The sequence below is a fragment of the Heterodontus francisci genome, unplaced genomic scaffold (genome assembly GCF_036365525.1).
Source record: "Heterodontus francisci isolate sHetFra1 unplaced genomic scaffold, sHetFra1.hap1 HAP1_SCAFFOLD_43, whole genome shotgun sequence".
In the NCBI taxonomy this organism is placed as follows: Eukaryota; Metazoa; Chordata; class Chondrichthyes; order Heterodontiformes; family Heterodontidae; genus Heterodontus; species Heterodontus francisci.
In genome coordinates, this window is record NW_027141852.1 from 13,540,269 (window position 1) to 13,565,587 (window position 25,319).

At 47.1% G+C, this 25,319-nt stretch overlaps 1 protein-coding gene across 1 annotated transcript in view; it reads left to right on the plus strand.

Annotated features, from left to right (window-relative positions):
* LOC137364979 (histone H2A-like) overlaps nucleotides 1-25,319 on the plus strand; it is a 43,816-nt gene that overhangs the window by 4,138 nt on the left and 14,359 nt on the right. The gene's annotated exons all lie outside the window — the stretch shown is intronic.

The following is a 25,319-nucleotide window of genomic DNA, read 5'->3' on the forward strand; positions in this document are numbered from 1 at the left end:
ACATTCACACCACATAAGTACCAGGCAATGACCATCTCCAACAAGAGAGAATGTAACCATCTCCCTTTGACGATCAACAGCATTACCATCGCTGAATCCCCCCACCATCAACATCCTGGGGGTTACCATTGACAAAAGCTTAACTGGACCATTCATATACATACTCTGGCTACAAGAGTAAATCAGATAGTGGGAATTCTGTGATGAGTAACTCAGCTCAAGGCACGTGGTGAAATGCTCATTAGGAGAGCTGGAGAAATGGACTGGTCAGGTGGGCAGAAAAGTGGCAAATGGAACTCAACTTGGAGAAGTGTGAGGTGATGCCTTTGGTGAGGTCAAACACAGCAAAGGAATACACAATTAATGGGTGAATGCTGAGAGGTGTAGAGGAAGTGAGGGACCTTGAAGTGAATGTCCACAAATCCCTGAAAGTAGCAGGACAGGTTGATAAGTTGGTTGAGAAGGCTTATGGAATCCTTTCCTTTATTAGCCGATGGATAGAATATAAGAGCAGGGAGGTTATGCTGGAACTGTATCAATCATTAGTTAGGCCACAACTTGAGTTCTGTGCGCAGTTCTGGTCACCTCATTCCAGAAAGGATGTAATTGCACTAGAGAGGTTACAGAGGAGATTTACGAGGATGTTGCCAGGACTGGAAAAATGCAGCTATGAGGAAAGATTGGATAGACTGGGGTTGTTCTCCTTGGAATAGAAGAGGCTGAGGGGAGATTTGATTGAAATGTACAAAATTGTGAGGGGTCTGGATAGAATGGATGGGAAGGGTCTATTTACCTTAGTAGGGAGGTCAGTGACTAGGGGGCATAGATTTAAAGTGATGTGTTGAACAATTAGAGGGGAGATGAGGAAAGGTTCTTTCACCCAGAGGGCTGTGGGAGTCTGGAACTCACTGCCTGTAAGGGTAGCTGAGGCAGAAACCCTCAACTCATTTAAAAGGAGTCTGGATGTGCACCTCAAGTACCTGAACCTGCAGGGCTACGGTCCAAATGCTGGACAATGGGATTCAGCTGGGTGGCTCGTTTTTTGGCCTGCCTGTGCTGTAAACTTTCTATGTTCTATGATTCTATGCAGACACAATGGGCCGAATGGCCTCCTTCTGCACTGCAATAATTTTGTGATTTTTGACTCTCCAAAACTTGTCAACCATCTACAAGGCACAAACCAGGATGAGTGCAGCACCAACAATACTCTAGAAACTCGACGCTGTTCAGGACAAAGCAGCCACCTTGATTGTCACCCCATTCACCACCTTAAACATTCACTCCCTTCATCACTGACGCACAGTGGCAGTAGTGTGTACCATCTACCAGATGCACTGCTGCAACTCACCAAGGCTCTGCAGACAGCACCTTCCAAACCGAAGACCTCCACCACCTTGAAGGACAAGGGCTGCAGATACATGGAAACTCCACCATGTGCAAGCTCCCCTCCAAGTCACACACCATCTGATCTGCAAATATATCGCTGTTCATTCACTGATGCTGGGTCAAAATTCTGGATCTCCCTTCCTAAAAGCACTGTGGGTGTACCTACACCACATGGAGTGCAGCAATTCAAGAAGGGAGCTCACCGCCACCTTGTCAAGGACAATTAGGGATGGGTAACAAATTCTGGACTTGTCAGTGTCGCTCACATCCCATGAAAGAATATGCCTCATTTTATACTCAATTGTCCTCTGAATGCAGCCCAACCCTCTATTTGCTCCAACTATCACTTCACAGCATTGCTGCTGTACCTTTAGAGATCTGTGCACTAGAACATCCAGATCTCTGCTCAAAATTATTTTCTTTTTTCCACCTACTTTAATGTTTTTCCCTGAAGCGTGTATGAATGTTGAGCATTCGCCCTGTCCACATGAATAACACTGCACTTACCCAAATTAACCATCATTTCCCAATCATGAACCCAATCTCCCAACACATGAAGATCAGCCTGAAACAGTCGAGTATCGTCTACAGTCTAAACACTCGCACAGATCTTCAAATCATCTGTAAATTTACAGATGGTGCCCCCTACACCTACATCCAGATCATTAATAAAAATAGTAAAGAGCAACAGTCCCAACACCGATCCCTGTGGGACACCACTGGTAACTGGTCTCCAAACAGATCCAGATCCATCTGTAACTAATTTCTGCCTACGTCTGCCAGTCAGTTCCCAATCCAGATCAATATATTACCACTGATACCAGGGACTTTAATCTTATAGAGACGCCTCTTGTGTGGAACCTTATCAAAATCTTTTGGCTGAGATCTGCTAATTGAACACAGGCCGGGGATGAGGCCTAGGCCTGTCCTGCTTTGTGTGTGGGTCTCAGGACCACACAAGGTGAGATCAGCTCACTGAGCACAGGCCCATCCTGCTCTATATAGTGCTCAGTACCTCACCAAATGAGAATAACTAACACACCACAGGCCATGGAGCCTCGGCCCATCCTCCCCTGATTGCGGTTCAGTGCCAACCAGGTCAGATCAGCTAATTCAGCACAGGTCGGAGATGGAAGCTGGATCTTTACTGCTCTGGGGACTCCTTACCATACCAGGTGCGATGAAGTAAAATACCACAGGCCGGGGATGGAGCCTGAGATTTCCCTTTTCTGTGTGGGGCTCTGGACAACAACGTGTGAGAAGAACTATCATCCCTCAGGCTGAGGAAGGAGCCTGGGCCCATTCTGTTCTGTGTGGATCCTACCACACTGAGTGGGATCAGTTAACACAACACAGGCCATGAATACAACCAGGCCATTTCCTGCTCCGTGTGGCTCAGTATCACACCAGGTGGCATCAGCTAACACAGCACAGGCTGGGGCTGGAGCCTGGGCTCGCCCTGCTCTGTGGGCTCAGTAACAACCCGTAAGATGAACTTTTTTCAAAAGACTTCAGTGCATTTATCTCTGTCCAACACTCTGAGGCAGCTTTCTGTGTTTATAAAGAGTGTAATTTATTGACTGGTCTCTTGGATCAAACAGGGTAACAGACAGAGGTCTGTGTGCAGAGGGTTTGGGGGTGAGCTCTGATTCCTAACCCTTTCTGGATTGTGAGGAATAAAGAATGAATGAGAGAGAGAGAATGTGGGAGAAGGGATGATGGAAGAATTTGTCCGTGAACCTGATTAAAAGTGGCTCAAACGCAAGATAATATTAAGATATCAAGAGCAGAACATTAACATAATCTGAGTTCCGCGATCTGGTCGGGTCCCATTCCCCTGAAGTGAGGAATGAACGCGTGGGGAAATTCCGCCTGGAGTTATATTTGTCTCCAATGAAGATGAGTTCACAGTGAGGATGGAATATCTCAGTTGGGAGAACACTAGATTGAAGAACCAGGATACAATCCCTGGTTTCATCAGTTTTAATTTGGTGTCTCCATCAGTTTAAGTAGAGAGAATCAGAGGGGAGATTTTCCACTCTTGACCCCATGGGCTGAATTTTAAACTAACGGTGCGGCTCTCGGCAGAGGCACCGGAAGTGGGTGTCGTCACCACACGAGTGAAATGTGGCCGACCGACCCCGATCACGGAGCAGCCGACCAATTAATGAAGGGGAGGCGTGGGGCCCATGTAAACAAGGACCAGAGGTAGGGAACGAGGCACCGATGGCACCGACATCTGACACAACGGCAGGCGCTGGCACCATATTTAAAGGGCTGCCAGCCCTGCATTCACTGCTGCCTGGTTTAAAGGACTGTCTTCCTGAGAGCCCTCTGCTGCCCCAGGTCCCGTTCTGCTGCCTCTGCTGTCCCAGAACCCGTTCTGCTGCCTCTGCTGTCCCAGAACCCGTTCTGCTGCCTCTGCTGCCCCAGGTCCCGTTCTGCTGTCCCAGGACCCGTTCTGCTGCCCCAAGACCCGTTCTGCTGCCTCTGATGCCCCAGGACCCGTTCTGCTGCCCCAGGACCCGTTCTGCTGCCTCTGCTGCCCCAGGATCCGTTCTGCTGCCTCTGCTGCCCCAGAACCCGTTCTGTTGCCCCAGGACCCGTTCTGCTGCCTCTGCTGCCCCAGGATCCGTTCTGCTGCCCCAGGACCCGTTCTGCTGCCTCTGCTGCCCCAGGATCCGTTCTGCTGCCTCTGCTGCCCCAGGACCCGTTCTGTTGCCTCTGCTGCCCCAGGACCCGTTCTGCTGCCCCAGGACCCGTTCTGCTGCCTCTGCTGCCCCAGGACCCGTTCTGCTGCCTCTGATGCCCCAGGACCCGTTCTGCTGCCCCAGGACCCGTTCTGCTGCCTCTGCTGCTCCAGGACCCGTTCTGCTGCCCCAGGACCCGTTCTGCTGCCTCTGCTGCTCCAGGACCCGTTCTGCTGCATCTGCTGCTCCAGGACCCCTTCTGCTGCATCTGCTGCCCCAGGACCTGTTCAGCTGCCTCCGCTGCTCCAGGACCTGTTCTGCTGCATCTGCTGCCCCAGCACCTGTTCTGCTGCCTCTGCTGCCCCAGGACCTGTTCTGCTGCCTCTGCTGCCCCAGGCCCAGTTCTGCTGCATCTGCTGCCCCAGGACCTGTTCTGCTGCATCTGCTGCCCCAGGACCAGTTCTGCTGCATCTGCTGCTCCAGGACCTGTTCTGCTGCCTCTGCTGCCCCAGGACCAGTGCTGCTGCATCTGCTGCCCCAGGACCTGTTCTGCTGCATCTGCTGCCCCAGGACCTGTTCTGCTGCCTCTGCTGCCCAGGACCCGTTCTGCTGTCACTGATGCCCCAGGACCCGTTCTGCTGTCTCTGCTGCCTGATAGGTAAGGAGCTGAATGCGAGCCTGCAGTGACCCTGGTCCAATGGTTTGGTGATGCCTTCCTGCAGGTTCGCCTCCAGGTGACAACAGATAGGTGGAAGATCCTCTTCCCCAGGGATGGGAGGTGGAGACCTGTCCACCTGACCAAGCAAAGCTGCTTTGAGATAGAAGGTGAAGTCAGCAGCCGTGGGGTCATCCCCAAGACATGGATCCAGTGCACGAAGTGGGTCAATGACCGGATCCGGGCTGCTCAGGCGCAAACTCAAAACACTTTGGACTCTTTGGACATTGCGCATGGCAGAGTGAGAGGCAGTGTTTGGTGGAAAGGGAGTGACCACCCAGTCATGTGTATTGGGGAAGGGCAGCAGGACATGCACCTGAGGCTTGGCTGCATCTCGGTGGGAGGTGCACGTCAGTCATTGTATAAACTCACACAGTCCCTCGAGAGGGGCCACATGCAGGAGGAATATGTGTGTCCACATCATGGACTGCTGGACTATCACCATCAGAGATATTGGGCTTGTCCCCGCTGGGAGACTAACTTTGTTGATCATAGTGGCTGCAGGAGAAGACAGCCCACAATCGGAAAGAGCGTGCCAAGACTGGCAGTGGATGCCTTATCTCCATGTCCTCATCCCGATGGAGGAGGAGGCCATGGAACAGGCTGGGCAGCAAAGCAGCTGCTCCATAGCTGATGGAGAGACAGGGACACCTACCTAAGAGAGTGAGTGAACATCTCCTGGGGCACAAGGGAGCATCCGCTGCAAAGGAGCCACACTGCTCATCTGTTCACCACTGCATCAATGGAGCTGCACAGTAGGGGTGGTTGGAATGTCACGATGGGCAGACCCTAACCCTTCAATGTCCCTGTTTTCACATGCAGGCTAGGATGAATGACAAGAGCGAAGAGCTGGAGAGACTGTGGGACAGCCAGACACCTCTGAGGAGGAGGAGGGAGCCTCAGATGGTGCACCATCACCTCATTCCCCTGCACCCTCCACCAGCACAGAAACCCTCAATCTGTGGGTATCCACCTGCTGTTAGATTTGGGCACACAAGCTGGTGAGCACGTCACAGACAGGCCCGGGCAGCTGACGGAGGCTGTGACAGCCGAGGCCACTGGCAGTTGGAAGTCTGTGGGAGGCCAGGCCCATGCTGAGTCCCAGGCTGATGACGTGCCTCTGGTGTCACCAGCAACACGGGAAATGCTGCAGCTGCAGCAAGAGGTCAGGCAACATCTGGCAGAGTTGCCAGAGGTTATGTGTACCCAAGTTCGGATGATGGAGGAGTCCATCCAGGCCTTGCATGCTGTACTGTCTCTGATGGGGGTGTGTCTGGCTTCCTTCATTGAGAGATTGGTAACTCTGATGGAGAGCCAGATCCAGTCGACCAATCAGTGGCTGCCGGAGATGTGCGCAGACCTGCACTCCATCGCTTTGTCCATGAGCTCCATCCAGCGGTGACAAGGCGAGAGGGGGGACGAGGCACCTGAACTCTTCACCAGGTCCACATCCCTCTCAGGTCAGCAGGGAGTTACAAGTGTGTCTTATAAGGGGGAGGAGCAGCTGGCTGCTACATCTGGGGTCTCCTCTCAGGGTGCTCCTGGTGTGGACAGTAGCTCCAAAGCCCCTCTGCCAGTGACACAAGTGATGCCAGTGCCTGCCTCCATCATCCTCGATGACAGAGGGGGGTCCCTGTACCTGTGCAGGAGGCCCTCAGTGTGCCGGGGCCCTCAAGGTTCCTCAGGCAGCAAGAGGACGGCCACCAATGTCATCCCAAGCCATGGGGCAGCAAGGTCAGCAGCCTGTCTCCACCTCAGCTGACAGAGCAGGGGGAGCACCACGTAGGAGCACCCGGAAAAGATTTAAGAAGAGCACCTAGATTCACTGAGGGGTTCACGGGTGAATGTACATTCCAGATGGATAGGGTTGTGTTTGGTGTCACACGGAAGAAAGAAATGATGTTCTCTCACTATGTCTCATTCCCATTGTTGATGCCCTTTGGGACTTCATTTAAACCCTTCCTCCCAAGGGGCTGGAAGTGAGGGACCAAGCCCTGAGTTCACAAAGCTTCGGCCTTGTCACTTTGCGATGTGTACCTGGACACTGCAGTGCAGAAGGAAGGAGGCGACAACAGGGCTGCTTAAAGCTAAGACTTTTTTGCTGTGGTTCCAGAAGGTGGTAAGGCTCAAAGGAAACTTGAATGTATAAGGGTGTCTCATGTCTCCCTTGTGTGTATCTCATGGCCCCTTTCCTACTGTGCCTGAGGTTCTTCATCTGGCACTGCTTGGGCAGCATCCTCCTCCACATCCTCATCATCAGAGGAGACATCACACTCCACGATATCCTCACTAGTCAACACCTCGCCCCTCTGTAATGCCAGATTGTGCTGTGCACAGCAAACCACCACGATATGCGAGACCCTCGCCGGGACATACTGAAGGGCTCCACTGGATCGATCTAGGCACCTGAATCTCATCTTCAGGAGACCAATGGCCTCCTTGATGGTCGCTCGGGTTGACCCGCAGCAGGTGTTGTACCTCTCCTCTGCATCCGTGCGTGGGTTCCTCACAGACGTCAGTAGTCACGTCCTCAGTGGGTAGCCCTTGTCTCCAAGGATCCATCTCTGAAAGCGGATGGGGCCGCGGAAAGGTTCTGGCACCTGGGAGTGCCTTGGTATGCAGGCGTTGTGACTGCTTCCCGGGATTTGTGCACACACCTATGGGATCCATTTGCAGTGGTCGCAGACCAATTGCACACTGAGCAAGTGGAAGCCCTTCCTGTTGAAGGCTGCTGGCTGGTCTGCAGGAGCCTTGATGGTCACATGGGTGCAGTCAATGACACCCTACACCTGGTGGAATCCAGCGATGGCCCCAAATCCTATACCTCTCTCAGCTTGACTGTTTGGATCAATGTGCACATAGTCACTGGCCCTCCTGAACAGGACATTGGTGACCTCCTTGATGCACTGATTCACTACAGACTGTGAGATTCCACACATATCTCCAGTGGATCCCCGCTATGATCTGGTGGTGAAGAAGTTCAGTGGCACGGTGACCTTCAGTGACACTGGCATCAGGTGCCCACCAAGTCGCAGGGGGCACAGCTGCATCATGGCAGAGAGATCAGTGACGACCTCCGTGGAGAGGTGCAGTCTGCGGAGACACTGTCACTCGGACATCTGCAGGTAGTTGAACCTCGGCTGACGTGTTCCTCTGCCTCCTTCTCCAGCCTCCTGTTCGAGGCTGGCCTTCCTGTGGGCCCCCAAGCTGCTGTGGTGCCCCTGCTGGTGCCTGTGCCTCCCTCCCTTCCTCTATACTCCTCCTCCTCCTCCTCAATGGGAGCCTCGAATCCAATGAGAGCCTCGAATGAGGCCCATGACAGGTTGCCCCTCCCTGAGTGCAAGGCCTTCACAGTAAACAACACCCAGCCACATTTACCTCACTTGTCATCCTCAATGAAGTGGCACTGCCCCAATGGCACCCTGGTGTTGTTCCCTCTGCAGAGCTGGCACATTGGCCCCCACTCCTGACAGTGTTTCCTGATGCCCTTTCCCCCTCCACCCTTGCTGCCAAGTTTTGCTGCCTCACCCGATAGCTTCCCAGTGAAGCCAACACTCAGCTCCCACCTCCCAGTCACCTCCTTTAACCAGGCGAGGCTCTGAAGCCCCGTGGTTCCCGTGTGCTATTAGTTCAATTGGATCCAGTGAATAAAATTGCTGACAATTGGACTCATACATACTTTAAATGCCTTCTTGCCGTGTGGATGTGCGAAGTCTGCCCTCCATGTCAGCCGCTGACAGAAAAATCCGGTCCAACGTCTTCCATCCCTATTTTATACACCCCCCTCCCCCTCCCCAGCCTCCATTCCCGTCTCCAACGGTCCCTTAAAATTCTGGCCCATGTCTCTAAGACTAATGGGAATGAAACCACATCTGCTCCTTAGACTGAACAGGGAGAGCTGCTCTCTCTGTATTTAAAGTGAATGAATCTGCTCTTTACCTTGTCTTACTGGAACATTCACTGTCTGGAAATGTCTGTTTGAAAATGTTTTCCTGTTATATTAATGGAGCAGAGGAGCAGATGTGAGGTACTGTTGAACAGAGAGGTTTGGAAGTGGGTGAAGGGGTGGAGTGACGGTGTGAGTGAGAGGCGCAGTGAGTTGGCCATTCTCAATAGAGTGTCAGGAATGAAGGTCAGAGGAACAGACCAGGCAGGAAACACAGAAAGAGCGAGGAGAAGCTGGTGTGAAAAACAGAGATTAAACAACGGGCTTGTTCATTTGGTTTGGGTCTGGTGTTTAGAATACCCGCAATCTGGGTTCACTTCCCTTCCAACTCAGCGAATTGTATCAACATTATGTTCATAAAACCATAGAATGATACCCAAAGAAGGAGACCATTTGTTCCATTGTGTCAGTGCTGTCTCCTGTAATCTGTACATTTTTCCTTCCAGTATTTATCCCAATTGCTTTTCAAAGTTACGACTGAATCTGCTTTCAAGTCCTGATCAGACAGTGCATTCCAGATCACAACACATCACTGTATAAAAAATCATTCCTCATTTCGCCTCTGGTTCTTTTCTCAATCACCTGATAAATACATCCTCTGGTTACTGACCCTTTTGCCACTGGAAACAATTTCTCCTTATTTAACTTATTGAAAACCTTCTTGATGATGTCACATACTAGACTGCCAGTAAAACTGAAGCCCATGGAATAAAAGGGACAATGACAGCATGCATATGAAGTTTGCAGACTGATAGGAACATAGGAGCAGGAGTAGGCCATTCAGCCCGTCGAGCCCACCCTGCCATTCAATATGATGATGATTGATCATCCACTTCAATGCCTTTTTCCCACACGATCTCCATCTCCCCTCTGTCATTTGTATTTAGAAATCTGTCAATCTCTGCTTTAAACATACTCAATGACTGAGCTTCCACAGCCCTCTGTGGTAGAGAATTCCAAAGATTCACAACCCACTGAGTAAAGAAATTTCTCCTCATCGCTGTCCTAAGTGGCTTTCCCCTTCTGTTGAAATTGTGTCCCCTGGTTCTAGACTCCTCAACCGGGGGAAACATCTTAGCTTCATCTAACTGTCTATCCCTTTAAATATTTTGTAAGTTTCAATGAGATCACCTCTCATTCTTCAAAACTCTAGAGAATACAGGCCCAGTTTCCCCAATATCTCTTCATTTGACAGTCCCGCCATCCCGGGAACAAGTCTGGTGAACCTTCGTTGCACTCCCTCGATGGCAATGATATCCTTCCTAAGGTAAGGGGAACAAAACTGCACACAGTATTCCAAACTGCAGACCAACCAAGGTTAAATGAAGCAAGACTTCACTACTCCTGTACTCAAATCCTCTTGCGAAAGAGGCTAACATATCATTAGCCTTCCTAATTGCTTGCTGCACCTGCATGTTAGCTTTCAGTCACTTATTGACAAGGACACCCAGGCCCCTTTGTACATTCACACTCTTACCATTTAACAAATAATCTGCACATCTGTTTCTCCTCCCAAAGTGGATAACCTCACATTTTTACACATTATATTTCATGTGCCACTTTCTTGTCCACTCACTAAGTCTGTCCAAATTCCCTTGAAGCCGCTTTGCATCTTCCTCACAACACACATTCCCACCTAGTTTTGTGTCATCTGCAAACTTGGAAATACTACATTTGGTCCCCACATCCAAATCATGTGAACAGCTGGGTGACAGTGTGGTGGTGAACAGTTGTATTTCTGTCTGGAGGAAGGTTTACAGTGGGTTCCCCATGGTTCCTCATAACTTCAGTTATGTGCAGACACTGGAAAAGCTGGGGTTGTTCTCCTTGGAGCAGAGCAAGTTCAGAACAAATTTGACAGAGTTAGAATCAAGGAATCAAATGGTTACAGTACAGAAGGAGACCATTCAGTCCATCATGTCCATGACAGCTCTTTGCAAGAGCTGATCAGCTAATTCCACTCCTCTGCCCTTTCAGTGTAGCCCTGCAAATTTTCTCTATTCAGGTGTTTATCCAATTCCCTTTTGAAAGCCACGATTGAATCTGCCTCCAGCACACTCTCAGGCAGTGTATTCCAGATCCGAACCACTCACTCTGTCCCACACCCCGGTACCATTGCAGAAAATCTTTTCTGTTCATTTCATCCCTCATAAATAATTGAAATTAAATGTTTATTAGGAAATGCACAACATAAAAAGGAGAGAGAAATAAATGCTGAGTAAAATAGAAGTCAATGTTTGGAAGGTAAAAAGAGCAAAAGATGTAACTTTTATTCTGGATGAGTGAGAGGAATACATCACACTTTGGGGCTTTTGCAAGAGGATTTACTGATAAACCTGGGATTTGAGAGGAAGCTGGTTCATGGTTTACAGAACAAATTCAGCCCCTGGGGTGGAGCCAACAGCTGCACCGTCCAATAACAGACAGGACGGGGACACTGTCTCAGGCCTGGTGAGCTCAGTCGATGAAAGCATGAAACTCTGAATCTCAAGTTTTTGAGTTTGAGCCCACGGTGGGTGTTTTCTATTTCCTTTTTAGGCTGATTTTACAGGCGTTATCCAGCTCTAAATTCCTCGGCAAAGAGTTCAAGGAGTGTTTGAAATGAGATTTAACAGCAGTATGAGAAAGTCTCTCCTTGATTCAGGACTCTTACCTCTCTGCAGCATCTCACGGCTGAAGATTGAATTTGGTCTCATTTCATTCTCAGCTCAGGGTCAGTGTGGATCACTGGGACTTCTGGCTGTCTCCCACTTCACAATCCATCAGTGCTGAGAAATCAATGGGGAATATTACTCACATGTTGTAATGTTTTATAAATACTTGATTGTATTTCACACTGTGTCTAACAGTGTGAATCTCCCCTGGTATATCAGCTCATCAACACTTCAACAGAACATTCACATAATGTGAGCTCTGAGATCTGTTCAGATCCCATTCCCAAGACCTGGAAAGTGGGATTGGGCTGGATCACTCTTTTTCAGCTGGCACAGACACGATTGCTAAATGGTCTCATTCTGTGCCATAAATTTTCTCCATTTTCGATGTTCTATGAAGTGAGGTGTGATTGGGAGGGGCAATTCCACCAGGGTTATATTTTCTACCAAAACAATGACACAAGGGATACTTCACTTTTTTATTCATTCATTCATGCGATGTGGGCATCGCTGGCTCGGCCAGCATTTATTGCCCATCCCTAATTGCCCATGAGAAGGTGGTGGTGAACTACCTTCTTGAACCGCTGCAGTCCATGTGGGGTAGGTACACCCACAGTGCTGTGAGGAAGGGAGTTCCAGGATTTTGACCCAGCGACAGTGAAGGAACGGCGATATAGTTCCAAGTCAGGATGGTGTGTGGCTTGGAGGGGAACTTGCAGGTGGTGGTATCCCGTGCATTTGCTGCCCTTGCCCTTCTCGGTGGTAAAGGTCGCTGGGTTTGGAAGGTGCTGTCGAATGAGTCTTGGTGCATTGCTGCAGTGCATCTTGTAGACGGTACACACTGCTGCCACTGTGTGCCGATGGTGGAGGGAGTGAATGTTTGCAGATGGGGTCCCAGTCAAGTGGGCTGCTTTGTCCTGGACGGTGTTGAGATTCTTGAGTTGGAATTGCACCCATCCAGGCAAGTGGAGAGTATTCCATCACACTCTTGACTTGTGAATTGCAGATGGTGGACAGGCTTTGGGGAGTCAGTAGTCATGGATGAGTGAGAGGAATATATCACTCTTTGGGGCTTTTGTAAGAGGATTTATTGATAAACCTGGGATTTGAGAGGAAGCTGCTTCATGGTTTACAGAACAAATTCAGCCCCTGGGGTGGAGCCAACAGCTGCACTGTAATTACTCGCCTCAGGATTCCAAGCCTCTGACCTGCTCTTGTAGTCACGTTATTTGTATGGCTACCCATGGTAACCTCCATGATGTTGATGGTGGGGGATTCAGTGATTGTAATGCTGTTGAATGTCAAGGGGAGATAGTTAGATTCTCTCTTGTTGGAGATGGTCATTGCCTGGCACTTGTGTGGTGCGAATGTTACTTGCCACTTATCATCCCAAGCCTGTGAGACTGAAATAGCTCAGTTGGGAGTGTGTTAGACTGAAGATCCCTGGTTCAATCTGGGGTTTTGGCAGTTCTCCTTTATTCTGCATCATCCTTTGGTTTTGACTCTTGAGCTGCACAATTTACACTAAAATTATTTCCCCAACTCTGAAGGTTGGATTGGAATAGAGAGATATCAAGGATGGGAAATATTTACATTGTCAGCTTTAGCTTATTCTCTATCTCCTTGTGTCCTTTTCCCCAGTTTTTGAATCTTTCGGGGCCGGGTGAACATTTGATTTGCTGCATATGTCCCAAACTGAAGCCTTTTCCACATCTCTGGGCGGTCAGACTTGCTCTGTCTGTTTTTGCTGCTCGTGACCATTAACGAGAACAGGCCACGAGTTCAATGTTTATCAGCAAACGGAAGATAATTGGAAAGAATTCTGTGTTACTCCAGACCAGTGACAAAGATGCAATGGATGTTTTTCAAAATAAATTCCCTTTGACATTTTATGTAAACTTGTTTGCATCTAAAAGTTGGATTTTAAGTGTTGCAAAAATGTGACGAGTGAACACAAACCTCATGGTGCTCATTTTCAGATTTATTGCAGTCATCCGACAAAACAAGTGAAAGAATATTCCAATGAAATGATTTGGAAAGTAGGTGTGACTTTTGTTGGTGCCTTTCTTTGCTCTGTTGGTGAAACTTTCTTGCACCTGACTCCTGTTCATGTCTCTGTTTCCTCTATTGAATGAGGAAGGAGGTATTTGATCAGAAATCAACTGGATTGTGTGCCTTTGAGTGGGGATTTCTGCACCATCAGGGCTGGAAACAGGAGTGAGTGAAAGACAATATGTGGAGTTTGATTTTGTACAGAGGGAGAGCAAATCTAACAGGACTGTGAGATATTGGCCTGGATTTTACAGCCCCAATAGCGGTGAACTCTGAGACTTTCACTGCTATTGAGGTCTGAACAGCACTGCAACTGCTAGTACATGCACACACTAACACCAGCATCTGGAAGTTGTGGTGGTGAGAAATGTGCTTAGAAGGAGCCTCTGATCATAATCGCACCAGCCCACTCTTTAAAGTGACAGGGACCTGTAGTTCAGCAATTTGGGCTCATTGCCCACATTGTACCCTGATTTTTACCTGGGTTGGATTAGACCCGGTACCAACAGGCTCAGGGCCTGCTCGGGAAGGACTTTTCTGTTGACACAACAGCTCCACTATTCCAGGAAGACACCGGCAGCAGCAGTGGTCAACTTTCAGAAATGAGTTCAGACATTTTAAATGTTGTATTTTATTTCTTAATTGTATGTAACTTTTTAGCATAGCCTGATCAGAGTTCTTAAATTTACATCTGACTTTTTATTAACAAGATTGAAGTGCTTTTAAAAGATCTCTAAATGTATATGACTTTTTATCAAGATTTACTTGGCTTCTTTGAAAAGACTCTTGAGCAAGATTGAAGTGACTTTTAAAAACTACATCTTGTCCTTTAAAATCCTGCTTCCATGCAGATGACATTGGAAGATGACTTCAGAATAGCTTAGACTATCTTTCTAACAGGTACTGCAACAGCTTAAGACCTACTTTTCTGCAAAAGCTGGTGAATTACCTTCCGGGAGCGGAGAGGAGCGGAGCGGAGCAGACCTAATTGGACCGATATGAGGAGAACGTTGAGAGCGGAGCCTATAAATCCAATCCGAGGATCGAGGCCCAGTCTCTTACCTTCCAGGAGTGGAGTGGAGCTCTTCCAGTGTGCTGGAGTTTTGAAAAAAAAAGAAGCCAACTGTGATGTCAGAGGAGAGCTGCAAGGTGATTGGTTGGTGAGTCACTGCTGTTAGTGTATTTAAATATCATAAAGAAAAGGGCAAAGTTTTTTAGTTGAAAAAAAACCTCTGCTGATAAGATGAGTACTACTAAAGTGTTTTTTTTATTCAGTGTAACTTATGAAGGACTTTAGATTGTAGTGGGTAGAACAAGGCCCCGAGTGTCATTAGCGTTTTTTAATTAAGGGAGTAACTAATTAATCTAAGGGTAAGTCATGGCAGGAGAACTCAGTCCCGTGATATGCTCCTCCTGCGCTATCTGGGGATTCAGGAACCCTCCCAGTCTCCATGACGACCATGTGTGCAGGAAGTGTATCCAGCTGCAGCTACTGGCTACTCGCATTATGGATCTGGAACTGCGGGTGGTTTCACTGTGGAGCGTCCACGAAGCTGAGGGCGTCATGGATAGCATGTTTAGTGAGGTGGTCGCACCGCAGGTAATGGATGCACAGGCAGAAAAGGGATGGGTGACCACCAGATGGAATAGTAGGAGCAGGCAGGTAGTGCAGGAGTCCCCTGTGGCCATCCCCCTCTCAAACAGATACACCGCTTTGGTTCCTGTTGGGGGGAAGACCTCCCAGGGGAAAAGAGCAACAGCGCGGTCCGTGGCACCACAAAGGGTTCTGCCGCACAGCAGGGGAGGAAAAGGGGTGGAAGAGCTATTGTGATAGGGGATTCTATCATAAGGGGTGCAGATAGGCGTTTCTGTGGCCGCAAACGAGACTCCAGGATGGTATGTTGCCTCCCTAATACTAGGGTCGAGGATGTTTCGGAGCAGCTGCCGGAAATTCTGAAAGGGGAGGGTGTGCAGCCAGAGATCGTGGTCCATATTGGTACGAACGACATAGGCAGGAAGAGAGATGCGGTTCTGCAAAGTGAATATAGGGAGTTAGGCAGAAGGTTAAAGAGCAGGACCTCGAGGGTTGTAATCTCAGGATTACTCCCTGTGACACGTGCTAGTGCGGGTAGGAATAGGAGGATTAGGCAAATGAATGCGTTGCTGAAGACTGGCGAAGGCGGGAGGGCTTCAGGTACTTGGATCATTGGGATCTCTTCTGGTGCAGAGGTGACCTGCACAAGAGGGACGGGTTGCATCTGAACTGGAAGGGGACCAATATCCTTGTAGGGAGATTTTATAGTAATACACTGGAGGGTTTAAACTAGTCTTGCAGCGGGGGTGGGACCCAAAGTAGTAGTCTCTCCGATGAGATAGTTGAGGCAAATGGAGAGGTTAAAGCAAGCAAGTCCAGTAGGCAGGCCAGGCAGGGGCAGGACAGGGAGCGTGGAAGGTCTGGTGGGCTAAACTGAATTTACTTTAATGCAAGTATCCTTACAGGTAAGGCAGATGAACTCAGAGCATGGATCGGTACATGGGATTGTGGTATTGTAGCTATTACGGAAACGTGGTTGAGGGATGGGCAGGACTGGCAGCTCAATGTTCCGCGGTACCGATCCTTCCGGCGTGACAGAGGTGGAGGTAAGAGAGGAGGGGGAGTTGCACTATTGATTAGGGAGGACATCACGGCAGTACTTAGAGAGGATATCCCGGGGTGAATGTCCAGTGAGGCCATACTGGTAGAACTTAGAAATAATAAAAGGGTGATCCCTTTGATGGGATTATACTATAGGCCCCCCAATAGTCAGAGGGAAGTGGAGGAGCATATATGTAGGGAAATCACAGATAGGTATAGGAATTATAGGGTTGTAATAGTCGGTGATTTTAACTTCCATAATATTGACTGGGACTGCCTTAGTGCTAAGGGATCAGATGGGGAAGAATTTGTTAAGTGAGTCCAGGATAGTTTTCTGAAGCAGTACGTGGATGGCCCGACTAGAGAAGGGGCTACACTCGATCTCCTCTTCGGAAATGAGAATGGGCAGGTGGTTGGTGTGTCAGTGGGGGAGCACTTTGGGACCAGTGACCATAACTCTATTAGCTTCAAGATAGTTATGAAAAAGAATAGGACTGGTCCTCAGGTTGAAGTCCTAAATTGGGGGAAGGCTAATTTCCATGGCATCAGACAGGAACTCTCAAAAGTTGAATGGGAGAGGCTGTTTACAGGTAAAGGGACGTCTGGCAAGTGGGAGGCTTTTAAAAGTGAGATAGGAAGAGTTCAGGGCCAGCATGTTCCTGTTAGATGGAAGGGCAAGGCTGGCAAGTTTAGGGAACCTTGGTTGACGAGGGATATTGAGGGTCTGGTCAGGACAAAGAAGGAGGCATACGTCAGGTATAGGCAGCTGGGATCGAGCGAGTCCCTCGAGAAGTATAGGGGATATAGGAGTATACTTAAGAAGGAAATTAGGAGGGCGAAAAGGGGCCATGAGATTTCCCTGGCAGATAAGATAAAGGCGAATCCTAAAAGATTCTATAAGTGTATTAAGAGTAAAAGGGTAGCTAGGGAGAGAGTAGGTCCCCTTAAGGATCAGTGTGGCAATCTATGTGTGAAGCCACGCGAAATGGGCGAGGTCTTAAATGAATATTTCTCGTCTGTATTTACCGTGGAGAAGGTCATGGAAGCTAGTGAGTTCAAGCGAGGGAACAGCGATATCCTGCAGCATATCAACATTACAAAAGAGGAGGTGTTGGAGGTTTTGAATCGCATTAAGGTGGATAAATCCCCAGGGCCTGATCAGATGTATCCTGGGATGCTATGGGAAGCAAGGGAGGAGATTGCTGGGGCGCTGGCAGAGATTTTTGTATCATCGTTAGCCACGGGTGAGGTACCGGAAGACTGGAGGATAGCTAATTTGTTAATTAATAAATTAAATAACAAATCATGTCGCCTCTTTCTCTTCTAAACTCTGGCGGAGACAAGCCTAGCTTGTCCAATCTTTCCTCGTAAGACAGCCCACCCATTACATGTATTAGTCTCGTAAACTTTCTCTGTACTACCTCCAATGCATTTACATCCTTCCGCAAATAAGGAGACCAGTACAGTACTCAGTACTGCAGAAGAGGTCTCACCAATGTCCTGTATAGCTGAAGCATAACCTCCCTACTATTGTATTCAATTCCCATGGTGATAAATGATAACATTCTATTAGCTTTCCTAATTACGTGCTGGACCTGCATACTAACCTTTTGCAATTCATGCCCTCGGACACCCAGATCCCTCTGCATCTCAGAGCTCTGCAATCTCTCACCATTTAGATAATATGCTTTTTTATTCTTCCTGCCATAGTGGACAATTTCCGACTTTCCCACATTATACTCCATTTGCCAGGTCTTTGCCCAATGACTTAACCTATCTATATCCCTTTGTAGCCCCCTTATGTCCTCTTCACAACCTACTTTCCTACCTATCTTTGTGATCAGCAAATTTAGCAACAATACCTTCGGTCCCTTCATCTAAGTCATTTATATAAATTGTAAAAAGTTGAGGCCCCAGCACAGATCCCTGTGGCACACCACTCGTTACTTCTTGCCAACCATAAAATGACCCATTTATGCTGACTGTCTGTTTCCTGTCAGCTAGCCAATCTTCTATCCATGCCAATATGTTACCCCCGACACCATGAGCTTTTATTTTCTGCAATAACCTTTGATATGGCACCTTATCCTTCTGGAAATCGAAATACAATACATCCACTGGTTCCCCTTTATCCACAGCACATGTAACTCCCTGAAAGAACTCCAATAAATTGGTTAAACATGATTTCCCTTTCAAAAAACCATGTTGACTCTGCCTGATTACCTTAATTTTTTTCTAAATGCCCTGCTATAACATCCTCTGTCATAGCTCCAAACATTTTCCCTCAGACAAATGTTAAGCTAACTGGCCTGTCGTTTCCTGCTTTCTGTCTCCCTCCTTTTTTGAATAAATGAGTTACATTCACTCTTTTCCAATCTAACGGAACCTTCTCGAATCTAGGGAATTTTGGAATATTAAAACCAGCGCATCAACTATCTCACTAGCCAATTCAGGACCTGGCGACTTGTCAACCCGCAGCTCCAACAATTTGTTTAGTACCACTTCCCTGGTGATTGTAATTTTCTTGAGTTCCTCCATCCCTTCAATTTCCTGATATACGGCTAATACTGGGATGTTATTTGTATACTCAATAGTGAAGACCGATGCAAAGTATCTGTTCAATTCATCTGCCATCTCTTAATTATCCATTATTAATTCCCCAGACACACTTTCTATTGGACCAACAGTCGCTTTGTTAACTCTTTTCTTTTTAAAATATCTATCGAAACTCTTACTAGTTGTCTTGAAATTCCTTGCGAGCTTTCTCTCATACTCTAATTTTACCTTCCTTATCAATCCTTTAGTAATTCTTTGCTGTTTTTTTTATATTCTGTCCAATCTTCTGACCTGCCTCCCACCTTTGCACAATTATAGGCTTTTTCTTTAAGTTTGATAGTATCTTTAACTGTTTTCGTGAACCATGGATGGTGAGTCCCACCTTTGGAACTTTTCTTTCTCGTTGAAATGTATCTATTCTGTGTATTCTGAAATATCCCCTTAAATGTCTGCCACTGCATCTCTATTGACTTATCCCTTAACCTAATTTGCCAGTACACTTTAGCTAGCTCTGCTTTCATGACCTTTTAATTGCCCTTATTTAAATTTAAAATACTAGTCTGGGACCCACTCTCCTCTCCCTCAAACTGAATGTAAAATTCAATCATATTATAATCGCTACGACCTAGGGGCACCTTAACTATGAGGTCATTAATTAATCCTATCTCGTTGCACAATGCCAGGTCTAGTATAGCCTGCTCTCTGGTTGGCTCCAGAATGTATTGTTCCAAGAAATTATCCCCAAAACATTCTATGTACTCCTCATCTAGGCTACCTCTGCCCATCTGAATTTTCCAGTCTATATGTAGATTAAAATCCCCCATAATTATCACTGTACCTTTCTGACAAGCTGCCATTATTTCTTCCTTGATATCCCATCCGACAGTGTGGTTAATGTTAGGTGGCCTGTACACCACTCCCACAAGTGACTTCTTGCCTTTATGATTTCTCATTTGTACCCAAACTGCTTCTACATCGTGATCTCCTGAACTTAGGTCATCCCTCTCTATTACGCTAATACCATCATTAATTAACAGAGCTACCCCGCCAGCTTTTCCAAGCTTCCTGTCCTTCCAAAATGCCATGTCACCTCCAATATTCACATCCCAATCTATGTCGCCCTGCAGCCATGTCTCTGTAATGACTATCAGATCGTACTTATTTATTCTATTTGTGCTCTCAGTTCATCTGTTTTGTTTCGAATGCTCCATGCATTCAGATACAGAGCATTTAGTTTTGTCCTTTTATTATTTTTGTCACCTCTAGCCTTATCTGTCGATTTACTCTTAGATTTGTACATTCTGTCCCTTCCTGTCTCGGTCTCTTTATCATTTCCCATATTTATACCTTTCTCTCTTGCCTTGTCTCTCCTCCTTGATTCACCATATCTTCCCAAATTTGATCCCTTGCCCCCACTATTCAGTTTAAAACCGTCTCTACTTCTCTAGTTATTTGGCTCGCTAGAACACCGGCACCAGCATGGTTCAGGTGTAGACCGTCCCAACGATACAGCCACCACTTTCCCCAGTACTGGTGCCAGTGCCCCACGAACCAGAACCCACTACGACCACACCAGTCTTTCAGCCGCACATTACTTTCTCTAATCTTATTTGTCCTATGCCAATTTGCACATGGCTCAGGTAATAATCCAGAGATGATTAACTTTGAGGTTCTGCTTCTTAATTTGCTGCCTAGTTCCTCATACTGACTTTGCAGAACCTCTATCCTTGTCCTGCCTATGTCCTTGGTACCGACATGGACCACGACGACTGGATCCTCCCCCTCCCATTGTATGTTTCACTCCAGCCCTGAGCAGATGTCCTGAATCCTGGCACCGGCAGGCAACACAGCCGTCTGGACTCTTGCTCTTTGCTGCAGAGAACAGAGTCAATCCACCTTACTATACTGTCCCCTACTACCACTACATTCCTTTTTTCTCCCTCTTTGAGCTGCAAACTCTTACTGCAGACGTGTTTGCCCTGGATCACACTGGCATCCAGGAGCTCCCATATGCTGCAGCTGTGACACATCACCTGTCCTGTCATCCTTAATGTGTTTCAATTAACTACTTAAATATTTTATTCAATTATTCATTTTACTGTATATTTTATTAAACTTACCACTAGTTTGTTTACTATTTTAAACGTCAGGACTAAAATGGACCTTAATCACTTACCAGATTCGCATCAAGCAGGTCGGTTCTTCCAAACCAATCAACTACCTGCTTGCCTGTGATGTCACAGCTTACCAGATCCTCACCAAACAGCTCCTTTCACTGCACCGAAGAAAGAACCAAATCCTGTATCCTCACCCCAGCGGCTCTCTGTTTCCCTGCTCTCACTCTCCATTGTGACGTCACTCCACGATTTTTTGTCCCCCTGCTCTGCTCCTCTCTCTCTCGCTCTGTCACCGAGTCTGTGCTTTTGGCGCATTTCTTCATTTGTTGTTCCGTTGTGCTCCTCTGTTTCTGGTCCAAAATCTGACTCTGGTGGGACTTGATCCCACAACCTTTGAATATCTTCGTAATCATTAATTAGAAGTCCAACACTCTATCCATTGCGCCACAGAGCCTCACACATTTTTATTAGCATCACTAAGGCCTTTGATCTTGTCAGCAGAGACGGCTTCTTCAAACTGCGATGGAACACAGGCTGCCCTCCTGACCTCTTGGGCATCATCTCTTCTTTCCACGAGAACATGCACAGTTCCATCAGTTACAATGGAGCAACATCAGACGCTTTCAAGATCAGCAATGGGGTAAAGCAGGGCTGCACGCTGACGCCAACTCTCTTAGGAACAGAGGAACATCGGAGTAAGCCACTCAGCCCGTCGAGCCTGCTCTGCCATTCAATTCGATCATGGCTGATCAGCTACCTCAAAGCCCCTTTCCCGTGCTATCCCCATATCCCTTGATGTCATGAGTATCAAGATTACTATCAATTTCTGTCTTGAACATGCTCAATGATTGAGCTTCCACAGCCCTATGGGGCACAGTATTCCAATGATTCACCACCGTCTGAGTGAAGAAATTCCACCCATCTCAGTTTTAAATGGCCTACTCCTTATTCTGAGACGATGTCCTTTGGTTTTAGACTCACCAACCAGGGCAAACATCCTGTCTACATCCACACTGTCGCGCCCTGTAAGAATTTTGTCAGTTTCAATCAGATCACCTCTCATTCTTCGAAACTTTAAGGAATACAGGCCCAGTTTCCTCATAAGACAATCCCACCATCCCAGGGATTAGTCTGGTGACATAAAAACAAGAAATGCTGGAACCACTCAGCAGGTCTGGCAGCATCTGTGAAAAGAGAAGCAGAGTTAACGTTTCAGGTCAGTGACCATTCTTCGGAACTGACATATATTAGAAAAGTCACAGGTTATAAGCATGTGAGGTGGGGGTGGGGCAAGAGATAACAAAGGAGAAGGTGTAGATTGGACAAGGCCACATAGCTGACCAAAAGGTCATGCAGCAAAGGCAAACAAAATGTTAATGGTGTGTTGAAAGACAAAGCATTCGTACAGATTAGGTGTTAACGGACTGAATATTGAACAGCAGCAAGTACAAACCTGAAAAAAACAGTAGGTAAGCAAACTGAACAAACTGAGATGAAATGAAATAAATGCAAAAAAAAGATTAGTCTGTTGACCCTCTGTTTCACTCCCTCTTTGGCAAGTATATCCTTCAAAAGATGAGGAGACTAAACTGTACACAGTACTCCAGTGCAGATTCACCAAGGCTCTATACAATTGCAGCAAGACATCTTTACTCCTGTACTCATGACCCCTCGTGTGGGTACAACATACCATTTGCCTTCCTAATTGATTGCTGCACCTGCACAAGAGCTTTTAGTGTCTCAGGAACAAGGACACCCAGGTCCCTTTGGACATAGACACTTCCCAACCTCTCACCATTTAAGAAATACTCTGTCTTTCTGTTTATTCCACCAAAGTGGATAACTTCACACTTATTCACATTACATTCCATGTTCTTGCCCATTCACTTAGCCTCTCCAGATCCCCTAGAAGCCTCTCTGCATCCTCCTCACAACTCATCCTTCACCTAGCTTTGTGCCATCTGCAAACTTGGAAATATTACGTTTAATCCCCACATCCAAATCATTTATATAGGTTGTTAACAGCTGTGGCTCCAACACTGATCCTTGCAGTACCCCAATAGTAACAGCCTGCCATCCTGAGGAGGACCCGTAATTCCTGCTCTCTGTTTTAGGTCTGTTAACCAATTCTCAATCCATATCAGTATATTATCCCCAAGCCTATGTGCTCTAATTTTGTTTACTCACCTCCTGTGTGGGACCTTACCAAAGGAAAATGCAAATACCACACATCCACTGGTTCTCCTTTATCTGTTCAATAGGTAACATCCTCAAAAAACTCAAGAGGTTTTTCAAACCTGTTTTCCTTTTCATAAATCTATGTTGACTCTGCCCAATCATATCATCATTTTCGAACTGTCTAGTTATCACATCCTTTATAATTGGCATATTCTTCTCCATGCTGCTATTGTACACTTTCAATGACTCAGATGGGGGTGTTCACCTGCACATCAGAGCTGACGACAAGCTGTTCAACTTGGCAAGACTGTGCGCCAAGACCAAAGTGGGTAAATTCCTTGTCTGTGAGTTGCTGTTTGCTGATGATGCTGTGCTGACATCCCATAAGGAAGTTCAGTCACAGCAGCTTGTAGATCGGTTCTCCCTGGCCTGCAAAGAGTTTGGACTGACGATCAGCATCAGGGAGATGAAAGTTATGGGCCAGGACGTAGAGACTCCACTTTCCATCAACATCAACAACCTCACTTTGGAGGTTGTCAACAGCTTCTCATACCTTCGATCAACAATCACCAGCAATCCGTCCCTTGATACTGAAATCAGCACCAGGATTGCCAATGCTGCAGCTGTCATGTCAAAGTTGAGAAGACAAGTGTGAACCGACAGCAAACTGACCGAAAATACAAAGCTCCACGTGTACCAGGCTTGTGTTCTCAGCACCCTCCTTTATAGTAGAGAAGCATCAAGAACTTATACAAACCAAAAAAAGCGGCTGAACAGCTTCCACCTCCACTGCCTCAGATGGAAACTGGGCATCTCCTGGCAGGACAGAGTGCCGAATGCGGAAGTACACCAGCGTGCAGTGATCCGGAGCATGTTTGCCCTCTTGAGTCAGCGGTGACTCTGTTGACTGGGCCAAATGGATGACGGTCACATTGCCAAATACATGCTCTATGGTGAGCTTGCTATCAGCACGAGACCAACAGGTCAGGGAAAAAAAGTCCTTTGGAGAGTGGGCATGGATTTATAAATGGGAGTTCATGCTTGACGAATCTAACTGCATTTGTTGATAAACGATCTGAGAATGCTGATGAAGGGAATGCAGTGGATGTTGTTTATATGGATGTTACGAAAGCATTTTATAAAGTACCACATAAAAGGGTGGTTAACAAAATTGGGGTTCATGAATTAGGAGGGTCAGTGTCCATTTGGATAGTAAATTGTTTTAAAGACTAAAAACAGCGAGTCATATTAAATGGTTCTTGGTCAGACCGGAGAATAGTCGACAGTGGTGTTCCCCAAGGGTCAGTGCGAGAACCACTGCTTTTTTTGCTAAAGGTAAGTGACTTGGATCTTGGAATACAGAGTAGAATCTCAAAATATGCCGATGACACCAAACTTGGAGGAGTGGCAAACAGTGAGGATGATATGAACTGCCTGCAACAGGACAGTGATGGGCTAGCAGAATGGGCAGACAGGTGGCAGATGGAATTTAATAGTGACAAGTGTGAGGTGATGTATTTTGGCATAAGGAATAGGGAGAGGCAATATATACTTAATGGCACAGTTCTAAAGAGTGTACTGGAATAGAGGGACTTGGGGTTCATGTGCATCGATCTTTGAAGGTGGCAAGACATATTGCGAGAGTGGTTAGCAAAGCATATGGGATCTTGGTCTTTATAAATAGAGGCATTGAGTACAAAAGCAGGGAAGTTATGCTGAACCATTATAAAACTCTGGTTAGGCCCCAATTGGAGTGTTGCTTCCAGTTCTGCTCAGCAGACTTTAGAAAGAATGTGAGGGTCCTTGAGAGGATGCAGAGGTGATTTACCAGAATGGGTCAAGGGATGGGAGATTTTAGTTCCAAGGTTAGGTTGGAAAAGCTAGGATTATTCGGCCTATATCAAAGGAGATTGAGTGGAGAATTGATAGAGGTGTAAAACACCTCTTGAGAACAGGCCATCCTGGACTGGGTATTGAGAAAGGATTAGTTAACAATCTTGTTGTGTGGGGTCCCTTGGGGAAGTACGCCCTTAATCTGATAAAATTCTTCATTAAGATGGAGAGTGAGAGAGTTGATTCCGAGACTAGGGTCCTGAATCTAAACAAAGGAAACTTTGAAGGTCTGAGGCGGGAGTTGGCTATGATAGATTGGGGAACGTTACTTAAAGGGTTGACAGTGGATAGGCAATGGCTAGCATTTGAAGGGCGCATGGATGAATTACAACAATTGTTCATTCCTGTCTGTGCAAAAGTAAAACAGGAAGGGTGGCTCAACTGTGGCTTACAAAAGAAATTAAGGAAAGTATTAGATCCAAGGAGGAGAAATATAAAATGGCCAGAACAAGCAGCAAACCTGAAGATTGTGAGCAGTTTGGAATTTAGCAGAGGAG